Genomic DNA, 27,816 nt, shown 5'->3' on the forward strand with positions numbered 1-27,816 from the left:
CTAAATGGGAACAAAGACCCATAGCGAACGCATTTAGTGGCCTGTTTCCCAGAACTTAGATCGGGTTAGATACGGGGCCTCAGTGGGGAACGTGCGGCCAAGGCTACACAGCCCCGTTTTCTGCACTGAGGAACTCTGATCGCTGGAACTCCTCAGTATGCCCCAACCTCCAGAGCCCCTGACATGACCACCCCCAAAGTCCCAACTCACTATGGGAGGGATACCCCCCCCTCTCAACACCCGTGCAGTGCATTCCAGGACCAATTGCCACCGTGTATGAAATGCCAGCTTGGCACCTTGGTAGTGCCAACCTGGTACTCTGGCAGTGCCACTTGGGCACCTTGGCAGTGACAGACTGGCACCCAGGTGGCACTGTCAGGGTGCCATGCTGGCACCAGAATGCCAGGGTACCGCCTGGGGGGGCTCAGATCCACTAGGAGACCCCAAGAAATGTCATTCCGCCTGGTCCCCATTTGTGGAGATCAGTACTGAACGGCGTTCATCCGAAGTCTCTGAGGTGGAGGGGATCGATCCCAATACTGCCAAAGTGCCAAGCTGGAATATTTTGCGATTGGGCCAGTTTTCAAAAATGGCGTCCCGATCTCTTGCTACAATAGAGAGTTCCGGAGAGTGGAGCTCCTCATTGTAAAAAATAGAGCTATGTGTGGCTTCGGTCACGCGTCCCCGTTCAGGCCCCTAATTCGCCACGAGCTGCGTTGAATAGCCATGTGTTTCTCGGCACTGTGAATGCCAGGAAACAGGCAGCTAAACGTGCTCGCTCGGGGACTTTGTTGCCTTTTGGAAAGATCACACTCTGTGTTTTTGATTTCAGAGTCAACATTGTTAATGCAAATTGTGAACAGCAATGGTCCCATCACTGATAAATGTGACCATGCCAGTTTTCATTGATTGTCAGAAAAAACAATCGGGTTTACCAATCCCCTTTAGGGAATGTTATGGGTCCGGGTTTAAAAATCCCCAAAGTGATTCATGGAGTTCAACCGACCCACAACTTTTAATAGATTGTGGTGTGGGAAGCACACGGCGTGCTCTCCAGGTGTGATACAGCAGAGATGGACAAATGGTTTTTAAAACAAAACAATGTTTATTCTATGAACTCAAGTTAACCTTTTAAAAACAAACATTGAATATCTTAACACCCATTACTTCAAAGATAACCCCAAAAGACTACAACACTAAATAATCCTTCAAACTGTTCTTTAAACATCCAAAAGACTCCAAACCTTCAAAAACAGACATTAGTTTGCATTCAATATATTTATAGTCTGTGGATTGGCAGAAATCAACAGACCAGCTCTGTGTTTCTTCCTGCAGCTCTCAGCAAAACACACAGACACTCCCAGCTGCCTTCTCAAACTGAAACTCAAAAAAGCAGAAGTGAGCTCAGCTCCCCCCACCCTCTGACATCACTTCAGTAATATTATCAGCTCCATTTCTTAAAGGTACATTGCTTAAACATCCATTTCTTAAAGGTACTCTCACATGACAGGAAGGAAATCTGTGATTCTTACCTGGACTGTCCTAAAGTGACTTCCTGCCTCTGAAATGGCCAAACAAGCTATTCAGTTCAAGGACAATTTAGGCTAGGCAACAGATGCTGCTGTTGCCAGCAAGGCCCATACCCCACAAAAGAATGATTATAAAAGCCAGCTGGCAATTGATTTTACCACTTGTCCCCTGACAGTTGTTGTTGTAGTAAATGTAAATTCTAGACTGATATCAGGGCATTTTTCATACTCTGCCATTTGCCCTTAAAGAGCAGTTTTGTTTTCTGTAGCTAAGTTTAATTTTGAAAACTGAATTACTATTGCTCGTCTTTGAGCTTGACTGCTTAATAAGATGGTATGTTTAGCCTTGATCCCACAGATGTACTTACTCAGTCAATTATACTCCACTCCACTGCTTGCACTGGGTCATGTCCTTTGGTTGATTGCGAACACAGGTTACAGACTTATAATTTATTATTTGCTTTCATAATTGTTGGTATTGCTATTGACATTGGTTGGTATTGGCTATTTAGATTTGAATCACCAACCCAGTATTATTTGGTACTTCGAGGAATTTAAAAAAAATACTGGTTGATTCTTCTGGGCTTTAATGACAAAATCTTACTTTAGAAATACAGGAATGTTAATGACATGCCATTATTAATGTGTAAATTGACCAGCAAATTCAGGGCTTAAGAGATACACTGTGAGTTATGAATCTCCAGACCTTGCTGGTCATTTATGGCACTCAGCTATTTGTCCATTATTTTTAGAGCTTGCTGGATTGGTAAATTAATTGTCCATTCAACCTTTTTTTCCCCACAATGTGGCAATTGTGAATACAATGTCAATCAATTCCTCTGGTCCAGGATGCAAACAATTTAAATTGAGATTCATTCCTGCATGTATTCAATTGTTCGAGATTTTTAAAAACATCACAATCGTTTTGTATGTTTTTCTTTCATTTTCTTTCTGTCTCTCCTCAATCTAATCCTTTTTCTCTCTTTATTTATTTTGCTGTACCTGATTTGGCTCTTAATTAATCCACTCAGTTTAGCCTTCCACTGTCATTTCTGTTTCTTTCCCAATCATTAAATTTAATTGGTATGGAAATATATTTTGGTCCTACCATCACTCGGGTCTCGGATGCCTCCTTGCCATGCATCCTATTATGTTCAACTACACTCCCACATTGTTATGTCCTGTTACCCTCCAAAAACATTATGCTCTGTTGCTTTCACCATATTGATGTGTCCTGTTACACCCCTCCACCTCCACATTGTTATATCCTGTTGTCTTCCCCAAGGTTGTTAATAATTGCCCAGGGAATCAGAGGCCCCAAGGTGCATGCCCTTTGGGCAGGGTGGTACCTTGGCATGGGTGGTGCTTCCCGGCCACTCTGGCAGTGCCAGCCTGGCACTCAAAGTGCCAAGGACCGGGGTTCGAGACTAACCTTGGGTGACTGTGGAGTTTGTACATTCTCCCCATGTCTGCGTAGGCTTCCTCTGGGTGCACCGGTTTCCTCCCACAGTCCAAAGATGTACAAGTTAGGTGGGGTTAACGGGATTGGGCGGGGCAGTGGGCATAGGTAGGTACTCTTTCTGAGTTTGGGAATTTGAATCTATGTGGGAATTGAATCAAATCAGTAAGGCAGCTCCTTTTAAATTTCAGGAGTTTAAATTAATTTAAATTAAGCTAGAATTGTGCAGTGTAGGTTAACAAGGGCTGCCCCACCCACTCACATAACTGGTTGGCAGTTAAGTGTCAGTCACTTAAATCTACCTTGATCTAAAAGCAGGTGGGGGAGGGGAGTCAATTCAGGACAGTTTAAAAAGAGCAACTTGTAAACTCACTCCCAGTGAGTTCCCCCAGTGAGCCAGAGAAGACACAGCCAGAGTGAGACAGAACCAAGAGTGAGTTTGGGAATTTGAATCTAGGTGGGAATTTGAAGCTGGGTGGGGAGGAAGTGCTTTTTATCCCTGGTAAGTAGTGTTTCTGTTTTTCTGTTTCTTTTCATTGGTATATTCATTTATTTTTTTCTTCGTTGTTTATTTATTTATTTAATTTTGGGGGGGAAATTGTAATTGTTGAAGTTAACCGAAGGTTTAAGACATGGCATGAGATCTCAAACCTGTGTCATGCTCCTCGTGTGCGATGTGGGAGCTCAGGGAAACGTCCACTGTCTCTGGCTCCTTCACGTGCAAGAAGTGTGTCCAGTTGCAGCTCCTGTTAGACCGCTTGACGGTTCTGGAGCTGCGGATGGACTCACTTTGGAGCATCCACGATGTTGAGGACGTCGTGGATAGCACGTTTAGCGAGTTGGTCACACCGCAGGTGAAAGGTGCTGAGGGAGATAGAAAATGGGTGACCAAAAGACAGAGCAAGAGTAGGAAGGCAGTGCAGGTGTCCTCTGCGGTCATTTCCCTGCAAAACAGATATACCGCTTTGGATACTGTTGAGGGAGATGGCTCACCAGGGGAAGGCAGCAGCAGCCAGGTTCATGGCACCGTGGCTGGCTCTGCTGCGCAGCTGGGCAGGAAGAAGAATGGCAGGGCTATAGTGATAGGGGACTCAATTGTAAGGGGAATAGACAGGCGGTTCTGCGGACGCAATCGAGACTCCAGGATGGTATGTTGCCTCCCTGGTGCAAGGGTCAAGGATGTCTCGGAGCGGCTGCTGGACATTCTGGGGGGGAGGGTGAACAGCCAGCTGTAGTGGTGCACGTAGGCACCAACAATATAGGTGAAAAACGGGACGAGGTCCTACAAGCTGAATTTAGGGAGTTAGGAGTTAAACTGAAAAGTAGGACCTCAAGGGTAGTAATCTCAGGATTGCTACCAGTGCCACAAGCTAGTCAGAGTAGGAATGTCAGGATAGAGAGGATGAATGCGTGGCTCGAGAGATGGTGCAAGAGGGAGGGATTCAAATTCCTAGGACATTGGAACCGGTTCTGGGGGAGGTGGGACCAGTACAAACCGGACGGTCTGCACCTGGGCAGGACTGGAACCGATGTCCTGGGGGGGGGGGAGGTTGCTAGAACTGTTGGGGAGAGTTTAAACTAATGTGGCAGGGGGATGGGAACCGATGCAGGAAGTTGGAAGGTAGTAAAACAGGGACAGAAACAAAAGGCAGTAAGGGGGAAAGTGTAAGGCAGAGAAGCCATAGTCAAAAATCAAAAAGGGCGACAGTACAAGGTACAGTGACTGAGGGGAGCTCAGTGAATAGGACCAGGAATACTAAAAGGAATAAAACGGGAAGTGAAAACATTAATGGTAAGCGACGCGGCAGGTTGTTACATGAAGACATGGGTTCAACGACAAGGAAAATTAGGAGAAAGGTTAAGAGGAAATATAACTTAGGAGAGGTTACTGATCGAGGTGTTAAGATTCAGAACAGAGGTAAAAAAGCCAACATAAGTGTACTTTACCTGAATGCTCATAGTATTCGGAATAAGGTAAATGAGTTGATGGCGCAAATCATCGTGAATGACTATGATTTAGTGGCCATTACTGAAACATGGTTAAAGGATGGTCACGACTGGGAGTTAAATATCCGAGGGTATCAAACTATTCGGAAGGACAGAGTGGATGGTAAGGGAGGTGGTGTAGCTCTGTTATTTAAGGATGACATCCGGACAACAGTAAGGGATGACATCGGTGCTATGGAGGATAAGGTTGAATCCATTTGGGTGGAAATCAGGAATGGTAAGGCGAAAAAGTCACTGATAGGAGTAGTCTATAGGCCACCAAATAGTAACATTATGGTGGGGCAGGCAATCAACAAAGAAATAACTGATGCATGTAGAAATAGTACAGCAGTTATCATGGGGGATTTTAATCTACATGTCGATTAGTTTAACCAGGTCAGTCAAGGCAGCCTTGATGAGGAGTTTATAGAATGTATCCGCGATAGTTTCCTAGAACAGTATGTAATGGAACCTACGAGGGAACAAGCGGTCCTAGATCTGGTCCTGTGTATTGAGACAGGATTGATTCAGGATCTCATAGTTAGGGATCCTCTCGGAAGGAGCGATCACAATATGGTGGAATTTAAAATACAGACGGAGGGTGAGAAGGTAAAATCAAGCACTAGTGTTTTGTGCTTAAACAAAGGAAATTACAATGGGATGAGAGAAGAACTAGCTAAGGTAGACTGGGAGCAAAGACTTTATGGTGAAACAGTTGAGGAACAGTGGAAAATCTTCCAAGCAATTTTTCACAGTGCTCAGCAAAGGTTTATACCAACAAAAAGGAAGGACGGTAAAAAGAGGGAAAATCGACCGTGGATATCTAAGGAAATAAGGGAGAGTATCAAATTGAAGGCAAAAACATACAAAGTAGCAAAGATTAGTGGGAGACTAAAGTATTGGGAAATCTTTAGGGGGCAACAGAAAGCTACTAAAAACGCTATAAAGAAGAGTAAGATAGATTATGAGAGTAAACTTGCTCAGAATATAAAAACAGATAGTAAACGTTTCTACAAATATATAAAACAAAAAAGTGTGGCTAAGGTAAATATTGGTCCTTTAGAGGATGAGAAGGGAGATTTAATAATGGGAGATGAGGAAATGGCTGAGGAACTGAACAGGTTTTTTGTGTCGGTCTTCACAGTGGAAGACACAAATAACATGCCAGTGACTGATGGAAATGAGGCTATGACAGGTGAGGATCTTGAGAGGATTGTTATCACCAAGGAGGTAGTGATGGGCAAGCTAATGGGGCTTAAGGTAGACTAGTCTCCTGGACCTGATGGAATGCATCCCAGAGTGCTAAAAGGGATGGCTAGGGAAATTGCAAATGCACTAGTGATAATTTACCAAAATTCACTAGACTCTGGGGTGGTCCCGGCGGATTGGAAATTAGCAAACGTGACACCACTGTTTAAAAAAGGAGGTAGGCAGAAAGCGGGTAATTATAGGCCAGTGAGCTTAACTTCGGTAGGAGGGAAGATGCTGGAATCTATCATCAAGGAAGAAATGGCAAGGCATCTGGATGGAAATTGTCCCATTGGGCAGACGCAGCATGGGTTCATAAAGGGCAGGTCGTGCCTAACTAATTTAGTGGAATTTTTTGAGGTCATTAACAGTGCGGTAGATAACGGGGAGCCAATGGATGTGGTATATCTGGATTTCCAGAAAGCCTTTGACAAGGTGCCACACAAAAGGTTGCTGCATAAGATAAAGATGCATGGCATTAAGGGGAAAATAGTAGCATGGATAGAGGATTGGTTAATTAATAGAAAGCAAAGAGAGGGGATTAATGGGTGTTTCTCTGGTTGGCAATCAGTAGCTAGTGGTGTCCCTCAGGGATCAGTGTTGGGCCCACAACTGTTCACAATTTACATAGATGATTTGGAGTTGGGGACCAACAGCAATGTGTCCAAGTTTGCAGACGACACTAAGATAAGTGGTAAAGCAAAACGTGCAGAGGATACTGGAAGTCTGCAGAGGGATTTGGATCGGCTAAGTGAATGGGCTAGGGTCTGGCAGATGGAATACAATGTTGACAAATGTGAGGTTATCCATTTTGGTAGGAATAACAGCAAAAGGGATTATTATTTAAATAATAAAATATTAAAACATGCTGCTGTGCAGAGAGACCTGGGTGTGCTAGTGCATGAGTCGCAAAAAGTTGGTTTACAGGTGCAACAGGTGATTAAGAAGGCAAATGGAATTTTGTCCTTCATTGCTAGAGGGATGGCGTTTAAGACTAGGGAGGTTATGCTGCAATTGTATAAGGTGTTAGTGAGGCCACACCTGGAGTATTGTGTTCAGTTTTGGTCTCCTTACTTGAGAAAGGACGTACTGGCACTGGAGGGTGTGCAGAGGAGATTCACTAGGTTAATCCCAGATTTGAGGGGGTTGGATTACAAGGAGCGGTTGAGTAGACTGGGACTGTACTCGTTGGAATTTAGAAGGATGAGGGGGGATCTTATAGAAACATATAAGATTATGAAGGGAATAAATAGGATAGATGCGGGCAGGTTGTTTCCACTGGCGGGTGAAAGCAGAACTAGGGGGCATAGCCTCAAAATAAGGGGAAGTAGATTTAGGACTGAGTTTAGGAGGAACTTCTTCACCCAAAGGGTTGTGAATCTATGGAATTCCTTGCCCAGTGAAGCAGTAGAGGCTCCTTCATTAAATGTTTTTAAGATATAGATAGATAGTTTTTTGAAGAATAAAGGTATTAAGGATTATGGTGTTCGGGCCGGAAAGTGGAGCTGAGTCCACAAAAGATCAGCCATGATCTCATTGAATGGTGGAGCAGGCTCGAGGGTCCAGATGGCCTACTCCTGGTTCTTATGTTCTTATGTTCTTTCAGAGGGTCGATGCAGACTCGATGGGCCAAATAGCCTCCTTCTACAATGTAGAGAATTTATGGAAATGCGGTTCCCTAGCAGCCCTGCCAGATTGTTGCAAAAATCAAACTGGTTCAGTTGCCCTTCAAAGAAAGGACCTGCCACACATACCAGCTTGCAGGAGGAGAATCTTACAGAGATGAGGAGGAATTTCTTCAGCCAGAGGGTGGTGAATCTGTGGAACACTTTGCCACGGAAGGCTGTGGAGGCCAAATCACCTGAGTGTCTTTAAGACTGAAATAGATAGGTTCTTGATTAATAAGGGGATCAGGGGTTATGGGGCAAAGGCAGGAGAATGGAGATGACAAAAATATCAGCCATGATTGAATGGCGGAGCAGACTCGATGGGCCAAGTGGCCTAATTCTGCTTCTATGTCTTACGGTCTATTGGCCTGACATGGCTTGTAATTTGCGTCACATTGTTTTCTGAAGTGAAATATCATATTAAATGTGAAAGGAGGCATTTAATTCCTGATCTAACCATGTATTCTGCCTTTAACAACCGGTAATCTGGTCTCCTGAGTTGTGCGCAACTTGTTAGGATCAGCGAGACTGGAGCACAGCAGGAGTGCGACAGGAGAGTGCTACATTACTGAATCTGACAAACTAGGAAGTCTTCAAATGATGTAACTGTATCGCTGCAATCCAATCCCCCCTGGGTGAGAGGAACAGAAAAGCAGGGCTATTAATGCCAGCATCACCAGGTAGAATGCGAGCAGCAACACCTGCTGTCTTCTCATCAGCCCCTCCACAGAAGATTAGACACAGAGACCCAGCTTGCAGAAGGAGAGGCCCCAACCCAGCGTCCGCAGGCAGAGAATCAGCTCCCTTGACATTTTTGAGCACCAGTGTCACAGAGGGCCCAGAGTATCGCAGAAAGTCACTGCTGACAACTGCAGCCCTCTGGATCAAAGCCCTCTGCCCAGGAGCCCAAATGTGCACATATTAGCAGTGGGCTATCACTGGAAGGCCATCCGCACTTTCTCAGCCTTTCCCAGGAGTTCTGTGCTCTCTTTTCTTGTAAGGAATGAAAACAGAGAGCACGACCTACCGGCTGCGTCGCGCTCTTGCTCATGTGCAGTGGGGCCGGTAGATGCTCCCCCACCCCGGGTTTACTGGCAGCCTTCATGCCGCGCGGGATCTACCAAGTCTCATGAGGCGTCAGACTCAGGTCCAAAAGGAGCATCACCAAATGGCGCTTGCAGAAGTCGGAGAGCTCCCAGGATTCCACGATTGATGCGTCACAGCTGTGTTGCTAACTTTTGGTTGGCTCTTAATTTGGCTCTGTTTAATCACGTTTGCTCAAGAGTCGCCAGGTATCTTCCGATACCACCACAAAGTTCACAACCGAATACTGATCAATGATTCGATACACCAGTTAGTAAGTACAAAAGCAATGCTCATTTATTTACACACAGTCAAATCTACTCATGCATAAACTTTACAAACTAAACTACAACTATTACTAAAGCCTATACTTAGCTTCGGGTGGCCACTCAGTCAGAGGAACAATGGCCGTTGCTCGGTTCTGAGGCTGCTGGGTTGAGCTGCTTACAGGGTAGCAACTAGGAGCGTCTATCTCGTAGCGTGCGTTGACTTGGGACTTACTTGGTCTGGTGCAGCTGCTAGGCAGGTCTCTCTCTTTGGTGAGAGCCAAAGGAGGGCGTTCTCCCTTGGGGGATACCTTTTATACGGAAAAGGGGCGGGCCTTGAACTTGGCCTCAACTAATTGGGTCTTTCCCAATCATCTGTATCGATTTTCCTCCAATAGAGGGGTGGTTCCCTGATCGCTGGGAGTGTCCTGGTGACTGTCAGTCTGCTTTGTCTTAGCTTCTTCTGGCTCCGGGGGGTCTGCCTTAACATTGTGTGTCTAAATGTTTCCCTTTTGTCCCCGGAGATGGCTTATTAGTATGTAGATTGTTTGGTAGTTTCTGTCCTGTCTGAGAGCTTTAAGGTTCTAATCAACAGACAGAGCTTGCACCTGCTTGTTTCTTAGCATTGTCCAGTTTTCCCTGCATTCTTTGCACGTGTCCATTTTGTAATCGGGACGTGGCCATCCCAGGTGGCGACACACCCTCCTTGTGATCCTCCATGCGAAGCGTGAAGGATCACATTACTATGGCGTCTTCATCCTCTGATCACCGGGGCACCCATACTTAGGCTCTACACTGTCCTATCCTATGCAACACAATTTTACCTAAACCATTTAAAATATATACATTATCATAAAACTCTACGGGGCGCTATGACATTAATACATGCATTACAGAAAAATTTAAAAAACTGGAACCTCTAACTATTCTCAATAAACTATCCTCATTTAAACAATCCAAAAATACAAACAATCCAAAAATAATCTGAACATCTTAAATTGTAGAAAATAGCAGCACACAAATTTCTCTGGCCTGGCAGTGAGTCACAGAGGTTTACATCTCTTTATTCCACAGAATACATTAAACAAAATGGATGCACTTTAATTCATCCCAAGGGGTCGGGGGTCTGGTGAAATCCGAAAATGGGGGACCTAAATCTGTATACTGGGGTGCGAGAGCGATATGCTCTCTTTCGCCATTTCCTAACTCTAAAGTATCGCCAGCACTAAGAGCGCTTCGACTACATATGAGAGTGAGTACCAGGTGATAAACTTATCACACCAGGTCGGGGTATTGCTAGCTGTCGCGGGGCAAGTTATCTCGAGGTTCCGTGTATTGCAGGGGTGTGAATCATTTACGCATTGTGTGGTAGGGGTCAGGGGGGTAGCGTCCGTGCGCAACTGAAGGGATCCCGCTAAGATCCATGTGAACATGAAGGCTGTCTTCATCTTTGTCGGACTTCTTCTTTGTCTTCCTCTGGGGTTCCTGGGTTTCTGAATTCTGTGAACACAAGCATAATTTCTGTTATTATCTTGCTTAAGATCTCGTATGTCTGTCTGTCTGTCCTTTATTGCCAATTTCCCTTTATAATTGGTCACCATCTGTAACTCCCTCATTTAAAAAAAAATGAATATTTGGACTAGACATCTAAGAAAAATACTGCCGTACTGCGCGCCGTCTCGCAGCCTGTGTGATTTACCATCCCAGTGTTTGAGGATGTAAATAGCATAGGGAAGCAACCTAAGGATTGCCAAAAGCAAACAAAAGAATTTTGAATGTAACGAGCCAAAATGGGGTGTGTATGGGCCGCGGTGGGTAAGAAATGGGTGGAATCCCTGGGTAGGACGGTGATCAATGCCGTATATGCTGTACCTGAGTGTAGCTGACCAGAGCGGGGTCCTCAGGCAGGGCGGGGACCAATGCCGTTTCTCCACTGCCTGAGCAACCGGCAACAACGGGTAAGAATGTGGTCATCGTGGGGGGCTGCCTCTCGAATTAGGAGAGCAACTATGAGTCGGGTTCTGTCGACAGACTAGTTCCTCTGAACTATTGTCTGGGACAAACTTGTACCTTTAACACGCTTCTGGTGACAAACTAGTTCCTCTGAACTATTATCTGGGACAAACTTGTTCAATTAACAAGTTTCTGGGGACAAACTAATTCCTCTAACAGCCATTGGGCGTCAAAGGGGGTGGTGACGTGGGGCCGTGAAAACTTTCCGAGTTTATACACAACACTTAACAATAACACTAACGAACAAACATTCAACAAACATGGTGCAGGTTCCATCAGAAAGGACACCATATCTCTCCATCGGTTCCTTTTTCTGCATCATCTGGACACCTCACTGCTCAATGGCGAACAGGGTCGCAAAGGGATTTGTTTGGTGGGAGTCAGACTCTAAGTCATCATCTTCTCCCGGATGCCAAACTCTTGCCTGTAGTAATCGTGCTAAAGCTTCTTGGGGCGAATTGGGGTCCATCTCATCATTCTGGATGAGCCTGAACAAATTGTCTCGGTGCCAGAATCGTGTGTCGAGGTTGGAGCTACTATGCTTCAATCCGTAATCGCCGGGCGGTGGGTCTGGGTCAGGGGCTTTGATATAAGTGATCTCAAATGGGTCGGTAGAATCATGCTCAGATTCACTGGAAGTGGGGCCTGGTGCAGGGGTGTAGTCGTAACGTGGTGTGCTGTGGCTGTCGTCATTGTGATCGCTATCACTGTTGCTGCTGGTTGAAGGAAGAGCGAGGCGGAGTCGTGCCTCTGGGGGCGGAGTTGAAGTCGTGTCTGAGGACGTGCTGGAGTTGTTGGGGGAGGGTAGGAATGCGTCATCTGTGGGCGGCGCGTGATCGCCTGCTGCTGCGAGCAGGATGTGGTGTGTGTGGTTATTCTGTGAGCCATAAGCCTTGAGCTGGTTTATATGAAACCACGCAGACTTACCATTGGGATAGGTTATTTTGTATACTGAGGGGCTGGCTTTGTCCGAAATGGAGTACGGTCCGGAGAATTTGGGGGAAAGGAATGAAGTGGGGTTGTAAAAGGAAAGCATAACTTGTTGCCCTACTGTACACTCAGTGGCGTGTACTTTTTTGTTGAAACAAGCCTTGTTCTGTTTCTTCCTGGTTCCAAGTCGCACTGCTGCGGCGAGTTGGGCTGCCTTTCTGTTCTGTACTAGTTGTGTAACCGCATTTTCGTGCGTGAGGGCTGTAACTGCGGGGCTGGCCAAATGCAGTCCTAGTAAATACTCAGTGCCTTTCATGGGGGCGTCCGGTCATGAGGGTGTGGGGTGTGTAACCTGTGGATGTAGATAATGTGTTTCTTAAAAACATTAAAGCAAATGGGAGTACTGAATCCCAGGTGCTGTTATTCTGCTGTACCATTTTCCTGAGGGTGCCTTTCAATGTCCTATTCATTCGTTCTACAATACCACTTGACTGGGGGTGGTATGCAATATGAAACTTTTGTCTATGCCGAAAATCATAAGGACGTTTTTTATTACACATCCGGTGAAGTGGGAGCCTTGGTCGGACTCTATACTGCGTGGGAGGCCCCATCTTGTAAAGATGTGTGTTAATATTTTAGCCGTTGTCTTGGCCGTATTATTTCTTGACGGAAATGCTTCCACCCATTTTGTGAAGGTGTCTATGACCACCAACACATACTTGTAACCATTTCTGCACGGGGGGTAGGGGTCCTATATAATCTACCTGGAGATTTGTCCAGCATCCATTAACGGGGCGGGTGTGGCTAAGTTGAGCCTTTTTCGCATATCTGTCCGGATTGTTCTGGGCACAGATTAAACAATTCTCTGCGTAGTGTGAGACATCGATTTTTAAATCAGGCCACCAGCAAAGCGGTCTGAGGTGGGCTAGGGTGGGTTCAATTCCTTGGTGTCCATGATTGTCATGGAACTGACAAATGATGTGGTTCCTGTCCTGGCTGGGAACTATATAAATGCCATCCTTTAACATCACACCGTCGTGTGTGGTGATTGCGTTTTAAAACTTGTCGTACGGGGCTGGGAAGGTTCCCTTTAAAACTTCCCTGAGTTTCTCGTCCTCTATCTGGGTCTTCGCTAAATCCTGAATGTTGGTCTGTGAGACCTGAACTGCGTGTACTGGGGTGCTTTTGGGGGGGTTCCAAAAATAACCACGCCTGGAGCCTGCCCTCGCTAGGGCGTCTGCTTTACCATTACCAGGGGGGGAAGAACGGTGATGACTGTGAACTTTAATTATTCGGTATTTCCTATCCTTTGCTGTCTCTAAGATATAGCAGAGTAATGGGGCTGAGGGTAGGAGTTTACCGTCCGCGGAAACAAATCCTCTTGTTTCCCAGAGTGATAGGAACTCTGTCAAACTATTACAGACATACAAACTGTCCGAATAGATGTATGTTGGGGTCGGGAACGAGTCTGGGTGGTCTACAATATATGCAATCGCTGCCAGCTCTGCTCCCTGCGAGCCTAAGTGTCCTGGCAACTTTAAGGAAATTTCATTTAGGGCGCGTCCCTGCGCATCCTCTACATATATACCGCAACCGGTAATTCTCTTTCCGTTTAACACTGTGGATGAGCCATCCACATATATCTTCAGGGGTGCGCACGTGTCTGTGGGCTGGGGTCTCTGGGGTGTACTACCTGTTTTCCTGGGGGGTGTTTTGGGAATAAATGGGCCTGTGTTCTGTTTCGTGGTGATGATCTCACATTCATGAGGGGTGCCTGCATACTGTAAATTATCGGCAAGGAATGTGTGGGTTTTGGATCTCTTTACCTTGATGTCCTGTCCCAGCAAAAGAAGGGTCTAACGGGCTGCGCGGATTTGGCTAACTGTGCCATCTTTAAGTCGGCCGTCTAACAATAGCTGTGTTGGTGTGTGTTCTGTGAGGATGGTGTTGGGGTTGAGTCCCGTAATGTAGGCTAAGTATTGTACTGCCCAAAAAACTACAAGCAGGTGCCTTTCACAGGCACAAAATCCTTGCTCTACGGGGTCTAACATGCGTAAGGTGTATGCTACGGGGCGTAACTGGTCGTGGCGTTCCTGGAGGATCACTGCCGAAAGGGTTCGGTCGGTGCTTTCTACCTCAATAGCGTACGGGGAATGTGGATCTGGGACCTGTAGTGCGGGGCCTGTGCTGAGTGCTCTTTTTAAAGCATCCACGGCATCTGTATGCTGTAGTAGCCATTCCCAAGGTGCCTGCTTCTTGAGAAGTTCAGAAAGGGGCGCTGCAGTAGTGGCGAAACCATCAATATGGTTTCGGCAGTAACCAACCAGTCCTAAAAATGACCGGAGGGCTGAGACATTGTGGGAAAGGGATAATTTGACGATCGAGTCAATTCTCTTGTGCTCGATCTCACGTTTACCATGAGTGATCACTGTTCCCAAGTAAATCACTTTTTCTTTCAGAATCTGGGCCTTTTTGGGGTTGACTTTACAACCAATTTCTTTTAGGAGTGCTAGGAATTCGGCGAGAAGCGAAATGTGCTCTCCCTTTGTGTCTGTCTGTAGTAACAAGTTTTCCACATACTGGACCAGACAATCGGGGCGGGAAAATTTTGCTAAACCATTTGCCAGCTGTCGGTGGAAAATGGAGGGGAAGTTGTGGAAGCCTTGTGAAAGGCACGTCCACGTGTATTGTTGCCCTTGGAATGTGAAGGCAAATTTGTACTGGCACGCTTTAGCCATTGGAATGGACCAGAAGCCATTACTAATGTCCAAAACCGAAAAAAATTTTGACTGGAGTCCCTGTTTGATCATGGTCTCGGGGCTCGTGGCTACGGTGGGGACTGCTGCTGGGGTTACTTTGTTCAGTTCCCGGTAATCAATGGTCAGTCGCCATGATCCATGCGGTTTCCTGACGGGCCTATACTTAGCTTCGGGCGCCCACTCAGTCAGAGGAACAATGGCCGTTGCTCGGTTCTGAGGCTGCTGGGTTGAGCTGTTTTCAGGGTAGCAACTAGGAGCGTCTATCTCGTAGCGTGCGTTGACTTGGAACTTACTTGGTCTGGTACAGCTGCTAGGCAGGTCTCTCTCCTCGGTGACAGCCAAAGTATACCTTGGGGGATACCTTTTATATGGAAAAGGGGCTTTGCGCGCTTTTGGGCGGGCCTTGAACTTGGCCTCAACTAATTGGGTCTTTCCCAATCATCTGTATCGATTTTCCTCCAATACAGGGGTGGTTCCCTGATCACTGGGCGTGTCCTGGTGACTGTCAGTCTGCTTTGTCTTAGCTTCTTCTGGCGCCAGGGAGTCTGCCTTAACATTGTGTATCTAAATGTTTCCCTTTTGTCCCCGGAGATGGCTCATTGGTATGTAGATTGTTTGGTAGTTTTCGAGGTTCTAATCAACAGACAGAACTTGCACCTGCTTGTTTCTTAGCATTGTCCAATTTTTCCTGCATTCTTTGCAAGTGTCCATTTTGTAATCGGGACATGGCCATCCCAGATGGCTACAGATGTCATCCCCACCCTCCACTCGCGCAGAGACACACAACACGTGGGAAATATTAGTGGTCAGACTTCTGGGGTACAACTTGGTGAGTACCACACAGCTGCTGATGCACATCAGATGGAGGCAGGATCTCCCAGGCGAGAGAGCAGTCGGGGGTCTGCGGGACCCCAGGACCCAGCCTGGCACTGAGCCTCTAGTACAGGGTTACCCGGAGGAGATGTTAGGGTGTGGCCAGGATATTCAGAGGAGGATGTCAGCAACACTCCTGTAGGTCCATAGCCAATTGGAGGAGTTCCAGAAACTACGGGCGCAGGAGATGGTGCCAGCAATGCATGGCACCAGGGCCAACATCGCGAGGGTGGCGACCGCAGTGGAGAGCCTGGTGCATGATGTCGGCACCCATTAGTGAAGGTGGCCAAGACGTTGCGCAGTCGGTGACGGCCATGGCTGGCGGTCTTGGCAGAATACCCGACTCACTGGGACATGTGACCCAGTACCAGGCTGAACTTGATGAGGTGCTGCGGGACATGTCCCAGTCTCAGAGGGAATGGCCGAGGCACTACGGAGCTTGTCCCAGTCGCAGGTAGGCATTGCCGAGGCGCTGCAGAGCGTGGCCCAATCACTGAGGAGCATCGACAAGGGTGTCGACATCTTGCAGCAGACAGAGCTGGCAGAGCCAGATGATGCAGGGCAGCCAGGGCTCGAACCAGCTGCCCCTCCGCCCCAAGGCTAACGCCGGGGCCCTATGCATACCAAGTGGGAGGAGAATACGTTGGGTGCCAACCTGCCAGGGTCATCGAAGGCCAGAGGACAGGTTAAGCAGCTGGCTGCTTCCCCCTCAGATGTGCATCCCGGGGAGACACCTAGACGTTGCGGTAGAGCTAGGAAGGTTAAGCACGTTGAGGATCACTGAGGGAACCGGGGGAAAGGGGGGCCGGGGAACGGTCGGGCTGAGGGGTTGGTGGGGAGGGTATGGTGGCGCCATCGGGAGAGTGGGGAATTGTTAGTGACACCTGTGACACATTAAAAACTCTTGAGTACAACCAGTATGATTTCTCTGTCACTTTCTTCCGCTATGAGGCCGACCTCCGAACACTTGGCCCATCTCTCCAGGCATTCCTCGGACACAGCGCATGCAGGTGCTGGGTGTGAGCAAGTACTCAGCAGACAGGCAGAGGGAAAACTCGATTGAGGAACACCGGCACTCCGCTCTCTGTGGGCTATCATTTTTTAAAAAAAATTTAGAGTACCCAATTATTTATTTATTTTCAAATTAAGGGGCAATCTAGCGTGGCCAATCCACCTAACCTGCACATCTTTGGATTGTGGGGGTGAAACCCACGCAGACATGGGGAGAATGTGCAAACTCCACACGGACAGTGACCCGGGGCCGGGATTGGAACCCAGGTCCTCAGCGCTGCAGCCCCAGTGCTAACCACTGCGCCACATGCCACCCTATCTGCAGGCTATCATAACCCCTCTGCCCTCAACAGTGACCTGCTGATGGTGCCAACACAGTCCCAGCAGCCTGGAGTGATGTGACACAGACCATGATACGATGGGCGATGGGGATGAGTGATGGGAAAGGTATTGATGATGCATCAGGCCACGTCCGAAGTGATGCAGGCGAAGATGAGGGCTTCCCTGTCCCTCCGGGCTTGCCGGATCATCGTCGCTGCCGCCTGTCCTGCAGCCTTCGGCTGATTCTCTGGTTCCTCCCTGGGATTGTCATCCAGCACCAGTTGGTCCGGCGCCGCCTCATCATCCTTGTCCTTCTACTTCTCCTCAAAGGTGGGCACATATTCTCCATCCCCAACCTCCAGCTTGTCGTCCCACTGCTGTTCCAGGTTGCGTAGGACACAGCATGTTAGATGTTTAGCTGCTGTTGTATAAAGAGTCAAAGGTTCTGCTCCTTTTCACAAACACCTTTATTTTACTTCAACAGACTCTACACAAAACTCTATCATCACATCACCTGACACAAAGGCTACCTGAAGTCTCTTTACATATCAGTGTCAATTAATGGATACTTAACATAAATGAGACAACTAATTCAAATGTTTCTTTACCTAGTACTTAACAGTCTTCCCTTCCTTGGAGAAAAAAAAAATTAAGTGAAAACAAAATTACAAGAAACTCAAAAACACACACGTAATTTCCCCTTTTTTTTTCATTTTTGGAAGAGAAAAAAACAGTCACAGAAACAGGTGCCCTTCATTAAGAATGTCCAAAAGTTTCTGTGAACTAGCCCCTCTTTTTGTAAAACCGTCTGACAATTGATAGCTACTGTCGACCCATTTAAGTTTTGCTATTTCCCCTCTGTCCAACATCTGCTTCAAACTTGCGACGTCTATCCTTAACCTTTTTTCATTGACACTTTTGTAGAGTGCACATTTTCCCACAGGGATTTATTGTCAATGTGACATTCAATAGGTATATTACTCAAATCTCCTAATCCCAAAATTTCTGTCAATATCTGAGATATATAAAAGGCCATATCCACCGCCTCTACAAGGCTGAACATTTCAGCAGCCAAAGTGCTTTTGACCACCCTCCTTATTTTCTTTGTTTCCCACACAAGAGGGCAACATTTACCATTGTTCCCAAAAATAATAATTGTAAAACCTCCTTCGCTTGAAACCCCATCACATAAATTTACATAGGACGCATCACTATGAACTATGAGTTTCAAGTGCCTAAGGTCACATAAAACCGGGAACCTCAAAACACACTCCTGCATTTTTAGTTTGACCAACGCTTTATTTGCTCTTATTATGTCTTCCACTTTGGGATCATTCATTTTTGTACTCAACTCTAAGACATCAAAACGCACGTCCGGTCTAGTCTGTCTACCTAACCAATTCAGTTGCCCAATTAAACTTCGCAGTTGCTCTTTTTCCATTTTGAAACCGTTGCGTCTTTTTGTGAAACCCGGCCGCAACTAATTGCTATTGGGCTGATGCTTTCCAAATAAGATTGCTGACGTAAAGTTGCCCGTAACTTAGTCTGTCCGATTTCCAGTCCGATATATTTAAATGCACCGGAACCCTGACTTCCAACCCTGAATTCTTTCCTCAAAACAGAGATTACAATAGCTTCAAAACACTAGTCCCACCCCACAAAAAATCATCAGCATGCATCATAAAGATGCCAGAAAGATTTTGTTTATAGCGCCAGTAAAACATTGCCGGATCTGCTTTCAACTGGCAACAGCCTAACTTTAACAAAACTGACCTTACCGAAAAATACCAGACTATAGACGCATCATTTAATCCATATACACATCAACTTCCAGAGTACCCCTTCTGTGTTAGCTGCCTCTTTAGGAGGACGGAGAAAAATGTCTCTCTGGAGCTGATGCCCCTGCAAAAAGGCAACTTTTATATCTATAGATTTGCATTCCCATAACTTTGTGGCTAATAGAGCCAAGAAGATCTTTAAAATAAGCTTTCCTGCCGTAGGTGAATCTACCCTTAAACGCTAATCTTCCAAGTTTTCGCCAAATTCCCTTGCCATAAGCCTGGCCTTTGCCTTATAAGTTCCATCCGGAAGAACCTTTTCCGTGCAAATCCATCTGTGGGATAGAGCTCTTTGTCCCCTATCTGGTACTTCCGTGTATACCCCAAATTCACTCCAACTATGCAATTCTTGCTGTTTAGCTTCTTTGATAACTTTTTCATCTAATTTATTTGAAGCCACCAAAATCTCACATGCATGTGGGCTTCTACTCCTATTAGTATTCGTAGTCTTACTCATGTTCCGAGACCTTGATAAACTACGTCCCCTCTCCCGCTTGGTATCTCGTTCTGTACTGCTACTGCTTGATCTTTCCCTTCTGCTGTGGGATGTCCTTTCAATAGTTCTCGACCTTTTCCTGAGGACCTGTTCACTATCCGATGTACAATCTGAACTGGCACTGCGTTTCTGTGCCCTCCAATTTTGAACTTCGTGTTCCTAATCCATTGTCTTGACTCCCTCCCCTGAATGCTGTATTTCAACCAATGTTTATACTTTTCAGTGGCCTTCCCTGCTCTACTAATAACAGTTGCATCCTTCCATTGACTAGACCCTTCAGGCAAGTATGTCACTCTTGTACCAATTTTTGGCAGTTGTCCTTTAGGAGAAATGGCCTGTTCTAATTGATCAGAAGTGTTGTGTTCCTCGACAGAAACCCTGTCTATATCAGTTAACTGGTCCTCATAGTTCTGTAATACATGCTTACCAGATAACCTTGGTTCCTCGTCATGTCTGTCTGCTCTGTCTAAATTTGAAAATTTGTAATCTGTACCCATTATCCTTGATGAATGTACCCTAACAGTTTGATTGCCATATTGCAAAATAATTGTTTTGCCATCTATGCCTGTGATCGTCCCTGGGGCTTTCCATTTATTAAAATTGTCTCTCTTATAGTAGACTATGTCTCCTTGCTGAAAAATGGCATTTGATGGCCGTACATTATGCCTTAAAGCTCTGTGAATTCTTTCAGAGACTTCTGCTTCCAAAAAAGCTTTTCTACTGCTATGTAATGCATTTAAATGCTCAGCAAAGGCAGAGCTAATTGTAGTCCCTTCCCAAGCTGGAGGCTGGTCATCCAAAATGGACGAAATTTTAGGATTTCTACCAAACACTAATTGATAGGGACTATAGCCCCCAACCATCTGCAATGAATTCTTTGCATGTACCGCCTATGCTAAAGCTGAATTTAGCTTACAGTTTGGTCTATCTGCCAAAATTTTCCAGAGCATGTCATCTATTACCACATGGTTTCTTTCACACACACCATTACTAAATGGACTTTCTGCATCCGTATTCAGAACTGTGATATTCACGTTTTCACACATATCAAACTCATCATTAGCAAATTCTCCCCCATTGTCCGTAAGGAATTTTGCCAGTGGACCCATTCCTGTCCCTATCCATTTTTCCACGATTTGATCCAGAAGTACTCACTTTTCTTTACTTCCTACAATCGTTGATGACTAAATCTGGTTGCTAAATCTACAAAATGCAAAATAAATATATTATTGGCTTTATCCCAGATCTTAAGGTCACTGGCCACAATGTCGTTAAAATCCCTGGCCGAAGGTAGGGTTACTATCGGTCGTGCTGGTGTCCTTCTGTACTTCCTACAAATTTCACAGCGATCACTAACCTGTTCTATCAGCTTAGTATAGTCTTCATCCCTTACCCCTGCATCCTTTAATAATTTTTTCTGCCTCCGAGGAGATGGATGCGCAAATTGCCTGTGCAGTTTTAATACAACAAGCTTTTTATCAGCTAAAGCCGTATTTTCAACTGCTGCCATTAACACATCCTCAACAACTGTACTTGAAATATTATTTGTCAGTAATGGAATACAATAGTGTCCCGACTGTGTAAATTGTAAGACCACTGTCTTTCCAAAAACTGTTGCCTTATCCTGTTCCATATCCAGTTTCATGTGTGCTTTCTTCATTGATGGTCTGCTCAGAAGCAAAGGTATCTCACTTGATACAACATCCGTGCTAATGAAATGATTCACTCCGGCGATATTGCAAGGGATCACCACTCTTTCCAGCGACTTCAGAGTATTATCATCCCAAACCTGAAACTTGTGGAACTTTCAAATTCCTTAACCTTGTTATGATTTTCAGCATTCAAGGAGTCCAGGTAACATTTTAACCAGTCAATTCCACACACAGTGGATGTGCAGCCACTGTCCAATGCAGCACAATTGAAGGATTCTGCAACCAACACTCTTATTACCGGAGTAAAACTCTTGTTAATAGAACAATGCCTTCTTTTTGGTCACTATCTTTTTTCTCTTCTGACTCTTCCGTGTCATGTGTCTCTTCAAACACTCTATTGTAATGTGTTGGACAGTTGAAAGCATAATGGTATTGAGAGTCTCTTCGAAAACATCGATTTATCATACCCCGTGCATTTCTGGGGTTCATCTTCCTATTGTAGGTTCTAACTGTTTTTCTGTCTTCAATTTCCGGGAACCGATCTCCTTCTATAGTCTTGGATAGTCTTGGAACCTGTTCGTAGCCGTACGATTTTGCCATCCTGTTAGTCGTGTATCTTCCATATTCTGCTTTATCGCAGACTGACCTATTTGGGTCATCAGAGCCATCGGAATCGAATGTTTCTCCAGAAACTTTTTTGAAGCTTCTGTCATCTGATCGAATTAGGTATTATTATCGGCAAACTGAACTCCTGTCAAAACCAGGAGCCTATCCATGTTGCTCACTCTACCAAAGACAAGTAATTGAAAGGCCAACACAGACTGTGGAAATTCCAGGTTGTGTTTCTGTAGCCTTTTATATAGCCTGCCAAGTTCTATTATATAGTCTTCAATGGAGAAATCCTCTATTTTCCAGAACCTATCAAAATCCGACCATGCTTCATAAGCACTTAACAAGTCATCCTTTTTATAAATCTTATCCATGTAACCTAAGTCTAATCTCATCCATGTAACTGAGTCTAACTCTTCCAATTCCAGCTCAGAAAACACTTTGCTTCGGATTTTACTGTCACAAAAAGAGAAAGAGCCAGTGCCATAACTTGTTTTCTCTTTCCCAAGGCAATTCTTAGTCCACATAACTACTGCACTTCTGCATTGGTCGTACGATTCCCTTTCAGAAAATAAGGGGGGGATAGTCATATCCGGCCATCTTTATCCTTGGTTCAGCCATATATCTTTTTTTTTTTCTTCTCACTCACTCCTTGGTTTTGTCTGGAAAAGTTGTATCTTTCAACCCTTCACGTTTGCACAGCAACCATCCTCTCCTACCATTTGTAAGACGTTTAGCTGCTGTTGTACAAAGGGCCAAAGGGGAACTTCCGGGTGCGGCAATGACCAGCTAGGTCGCACGTTTCGGCAGCTCCCAGTGGAACGGACTTTTGGGCTCTTGATAGGAGCCCCAACGGCAATTCTAACGGCAAAAAACACTGTGCTGGAATCCAGAAGGGAATCCCCCCTGGACACGGATGGAAAAAAGAGAGGAAAGTGGCCGTATTGCGGTGGATCCTCTCGAGCAGCGGCCAGGAGGGCAGGCACAAAGCAAGATGGCGTCGGAAGGAGGCAGTTTAATCTGGGGCCCTGACCAACAAGAGTTCCTGCGGCGTTGCGTGGAAGAACTCAAAAAGGAGATGAAGAAGGAGCTGTTGGCCCCGATATTACAAGCGATTAAGGGGCTAAAGGAGGAGCAAAAGACCCAAGAACAGGAGCTTCGGGTCGTGAAGGCAAAGGCTGCTGAGAATGAGGACGACATACAAGGCCTGGTGGTGAAAACGGAGATGCACGAGGCACAACACAAAAGGCGTGTGGAAAGGCTGGAGGTGCTGGAGAATAATGCGAGGAGGAAGAATTTAAGGATTCTTGGTCTTCCCGAAGGTGTAGAAGGGGCGGACGTCGGGGCATATGTGAGCACGATGCTGCACTCGTTAATGGGATCGGAGGCCCCGACGGGTCTGCTGGAGGTGGAGGGAGCCTATCGAGTTATGGCGCGAAGACCGAGGGCTGGAGAAATTCCTCGAGCCATAGTGGTGAGATTTCTCCGATATAAGGACAGAGAGATGGTCCTCAGATGGGCAAAGAAAACTCGGAGCAGCAGGTGGGAGAACGCGGTGATCCGCGTATATCAAGATTGGAGTGCGGAGGTGGCGTGAAGGAGGGCAAGCTTTAATCGGGCCAAGGCGGTGCTGCACAAACGGAAGATTAAATTTGGAATGCTGCAACTGGCAAGACTGTGGGTCACACATCAAGGGAAACACCACTACTTTGAAACGGCAGATGAGGCGTGGACATTTATTGTCGAGGAGAAACTGGAGTGAGTGGGCCATAAAAAGAACGTTTGGGACAAAGTGGGGGGGTGAATATGTGGGATGAAGGGGGGGAAAAGAGGGAAGAGATGACTTCCCAAGTTGTTAATCCTGCGACCCTGTAACTTTTCTCTCTTCCCCATGTCGGGGGGGAGGGAGGATGAGGAGCTGAGGGCGCCGGCCATTGGGGGCGGGGCCAAAAGGGAAGCGCGGGCTTTGTTCTCGCGCTATGGTAATCACGGCGGGAACAGGGAAGCAGGAAGGAGGGGGCCTCGCACAGTGTGAGCCGAGGTCGGCCAGAGTTTGCTGACTTCTGGAGCAACATGGGGGGTGCAATTACGCTAGTTTGGGATCTAGCGGGAGGGGGGTGGTTAACTGGGTTGCTGCTGCTGGGGAGAAGGGGGAGCTGGTGTGGGGGGGGGGGGTGGTCGGGGCGGGGGGGCGCCGCTTGGGGGAGATACGGCTACGTGGGAACCGGGTGAGGAGCTGGATTGAAAAAGGAGATGGCTAGTCATCAAGGGGGGGGGGGGTAGGTAAAGAGCCCCCCAACCCGGCTGATCACGTGGAATGTGAGAGGGCTGAACGGGCCGATTAAGAGGGCACGGGTACTCGCACACCTAAAGAAACTTAAGGCAGATGTGGTTATGCTTCAGGAGACGCATCTGAAGCTGATAGACCAGGTCAGACTACGCAAAGGATGGGTGGGGCAGGTGTTTCATTCGGGGCTAGACGCAAAAAACGGGGGTGGCTATACTAGTGGGGAAGCGGGTAATGTTTGAGGCAAAGACTATAGTGGCGGATAGTGGGGGCAGATACGTGATGGTGAGTGGCAAATTGCAAGGGGAGGCGGTGGTATTAGTGAACGTGTATGTCCCGAACTGGGATGATGCCAACTTTATGAGGCGTATGCTAGGACGAATCCCGGACCTAGAAGTGGGGAAGTTGGTAATGGGTGGAGATTTTAATATGGTGCTGGACCCAGGGCTGGACAGATCGAGGTCCAGGACCGGAAGGAGGCCGGCTGCGGCTAGGGTGCTTAAGGACTTTATGGAGCAGATGGGAGGAGTAGACCCCTGGAGATTTAGTAGACCTAGGAGTAAGGAGTTTTCATTTTTCTCCTATGACCACAAAGTTTATTCACGAATAGATTTTTTTGTTTTGGGAAGGGCACTGATCCCAAAGGTGACGGGGACTGAGTACACGGCTATAGCCATTTTGGATCATGCTCCACATTGGGTGGACCTGGAGATAGGGGAAGAAAAACAACAGCGTCCACCCTGGAGAATGGACATGGGATTATTGGCAGATGAGGGGGTGTGTTTAAGGGTGAGGGGGTGTATTGAAAGATACTTGGAACTCAATGATAATGGGGAGGTACAGGTGGGAGTGGTCTGGGAAGCGCTGAAGGCAGTGGTTAGAGGGGAGCTGATATCTATTAGGGCACATAAAGGAAAGCAGGAGGGTAGGGAAAGGGAGCGGTTGTTGAAAGAACTTCTGAGGGTGGACAGACAATATGCGGAGGCACCGGAGGAGGGACTGTACAGGGAAAGGCAAAGGCTACATGTAGAATTTGACTTGTTGACTACGGGTAATGCAGAGGCACAATGGAGGAAGGCACAGGGTGTACAGTACGAATACGGGGAGAAGGCGAGCAGGTTGCTGGCCCACCAATTGAGGAAAAGGGGAGCAGCGAGGGAGATAGGGGGGGTGAGAGATGAGGAGGGAGAGATGGAGCGGGGAGCAGAGAGAGTGAATGGAGTGTTCAAGGCATTTTACGAAAGATTATATGAAGCTCAGCCCCCAGATGGGAAGGAGAGAATGATGTGCTTTCTGGATCAGCTGGAATTTCCTAAGGTGGAGGAGCAGGAGAGGCTGGGACTGGGAGCACAGATTGAGGTGGAGGAAGTGGTGAAAGGAATTGGGAGCATGCAGGCGGGGAAGGCCCCGGGACCAGACGGATTCCCAGTTGAATTCTATAGGAAATATATGGACTTGCTGGCCCCGCTACTGATGAGAACCTTTAATGAGGCGAGGGAAAGGGGGCAGCTGCCCCCGACTATGTCAGAGGCAACGATATCGCTCCTCCTAAAGAAGGAAAAAGACCCGCTGCAATGCGGGTCCTACAGGCCCATTTCCCTCCTGAATGTGGATGCTAAGATTCTGGCCAAGGTAATGGCAATGAGGATAGAGGATTGTGTCCCGGGGGTGGTTCATGAGGACCAAACTGGGTTTGTGAAGGGGAGACAGCTGAATACAAATATACGGAGGCTGCTAGGGGTAATGATGATGCTCCCATCAGAGGGGGAAGCGGAGATAGTGGTGGCGATGGATGCCGAGAAAGCATTTGATAGAGTGGAGTGGGATTATTTGTGGGAGGTGCTGAGGAGATTTGGTTTTGGGGATGGGTATATCAGGTGGGTACAGTTGCTGTATAGGGCCCCGATGGCGAGCGTGGTCACGAATGGACGGGGGTCTGACTATTTTCGGCTCCATAGAGGGACGAGGCAGGGATGTCCTCTGTCCCCGTTATTGTTTGCACTGGCGATTGAACCCCTGGCCATAGCATTGAGGGGTTCCAGGAAGTGGAGGGGAATACTCAGGTGGGGAGAAGAACACCGGGTATCTCTGTATGCGGATGATTTGTTGCTATATGTGGCGGACCCGGCGGAGGGGATGCCAGAGATAATGCGAATACTTGGGGAGTTTGGGGATTTTTCAGGGTATGAACTGAACATGGGGAAAAGTGAGTTGTTTGTGGTGCATCCAGGGGAGCAGCGCAGAGAGATAGAGGATTTACCGCTGAGGAAGGTAACAAGGGACTTCCGGTACTTGGGGATCCAGATAGCCAAGAATTGGGGTACATTACACGGGTTTAATTTAACGCGGTTGGTGGAGCAGATGGAGGAGGACTTTAAGAGATGGGACATGGTGTCCCTGTCATTGGCAGGTAGGGTGCAGGCGGTTAAAATGGTGGTCCTCCCGAGATTCCTTTTTGTGTTTCAGTGCCTCCCGGTGGTGATCACGAAGGCTTTTTTCAAAAGAATCGAGAAGAGTATTATGAGTTTTGTGTGGGCTGGGAAGACCCCGAGAGTGAGGAGGGGATTTTTGCAGCGTAGTAGGGACAGGGGGGTGCTGGCACTACCGAGCCTAAGTGAGTACTACTGGGCCGCCAATGTTTCAATGGTGTGTAAGTGGATGGGAGAAGGGGAGGGAGCGGCGTGGAAGAGATTGGAGAGGGCGTCCTGCAGGGAGACTAGCCTACAAGCAATGGTAACGGCACCGTTCTCACCAAAGAAATCCACCACAAGCCCGGTGGTGGTGGCTACATTGAAAATTTGGGGGCAGTGGAGACGGCATAGGGGAAGGACGGGAGCTTCGGTGCGGTCCCCGATAAGAAACAATCATAGGTTCGTTCCGGGGAGAATGGATGGGGGATTTGGAGTATGGCAAAGAACTGGGGTAGTACAACTGAGAGATCTGTTTGTAGATGGGACGTTTGCAAGTCTGGGAGCGCTGACCGAAAAATATGTGTTGCCCCAAGGGAATGCATTTCGGTACATGCAATTGAGGGCTTTTGCGAGGCAACAGGTGAGGGAATTCCCGCAGCTCCCGACGCAGGAGGTGCAGGATAGAGTGATCTCAGAGACATGGGTGGGGGATGGTAAGGTGTCGGACATATACAGGGAAATGAGGGACGAGGGGGAGATCATGGTAGATGAGCTTAAAGGGAAATGGGAAGAAGAACTGGGTGAGGAGATTGAGGAGGGGCTGTGGGCTGATGCCCTACGTAGGGTAAACTCATCGTCCTCGTGTGCCAGGCTAAGCCTGATACAATTTAAGGTGATACACAGGGCGCATATGACTGGAGCACGGCTTAGTAAATTTTTTGTGGTAGAGGATAGGTGTGTGAGATGCTCGAGAGGCCCAGCGAATCACACCCACATGTTCTGGTCATGCCCGGCACTACAGGGGTTCTGGGTGGGGGTGGCAAAGGTGGTTTCGAAGGTGGGGGGGTCCAGGTCGAACCAAGCTGGGGGTTGGCTATATTTGAGGTTGCAGAAGAGCCGGGAGTGCAGGAGGCGAGAGAGGCTGATGTTTTGGCCTTTGCGTCCCTAGTAGCCCGGCGCAGGATATTGTTAATGTGGAAGGAAGCCAAACCCCCGGGTGTGGATACCTGGATAAATGACATGGCAGGGTTTATAAAGTTAGAACGGATTAAGTTCGTGTTTAGGGGTTCGGCTCAGGGGTTCACCAGGTGGTGGCAACTGTTCGTCGATTACCTCACAGAAAGATAGAGGGAATGGAAAAGAAGTAGACAACAGCAGC

The 27,816-nt window shown here is 47.1% G+C and overlaps 1 protein-coding gene across 8 annotated transcripts in view; it reads left to right on the forward strand.

Moving 5' to 3' along the window:
• Positions 1-27,816, forward strand: part of dock3 (dedicator of cytokinesis 3) — a 1,587,592-nt gene that overhangs the window by 359,305 nt on the left and 1,200,471 nt on the right. The window lies entirely within an intron of this gene.

This window comes from Scyliorhinus torazame, chromosome 13 (genome assembly GCF_047496885.1).
Source record: "Scyliorhinus torazame isolate Kashiwa2021f chromosome 13, sScyTor2.1, whole genome shotgun sequence".
NCBI lineage: Eukaryota > Metazoa > Chordata > Chondrichthyes > Carcharhiniformes > Scyliorhinidae > Scyliorhinus > Scyliorhinus torazame.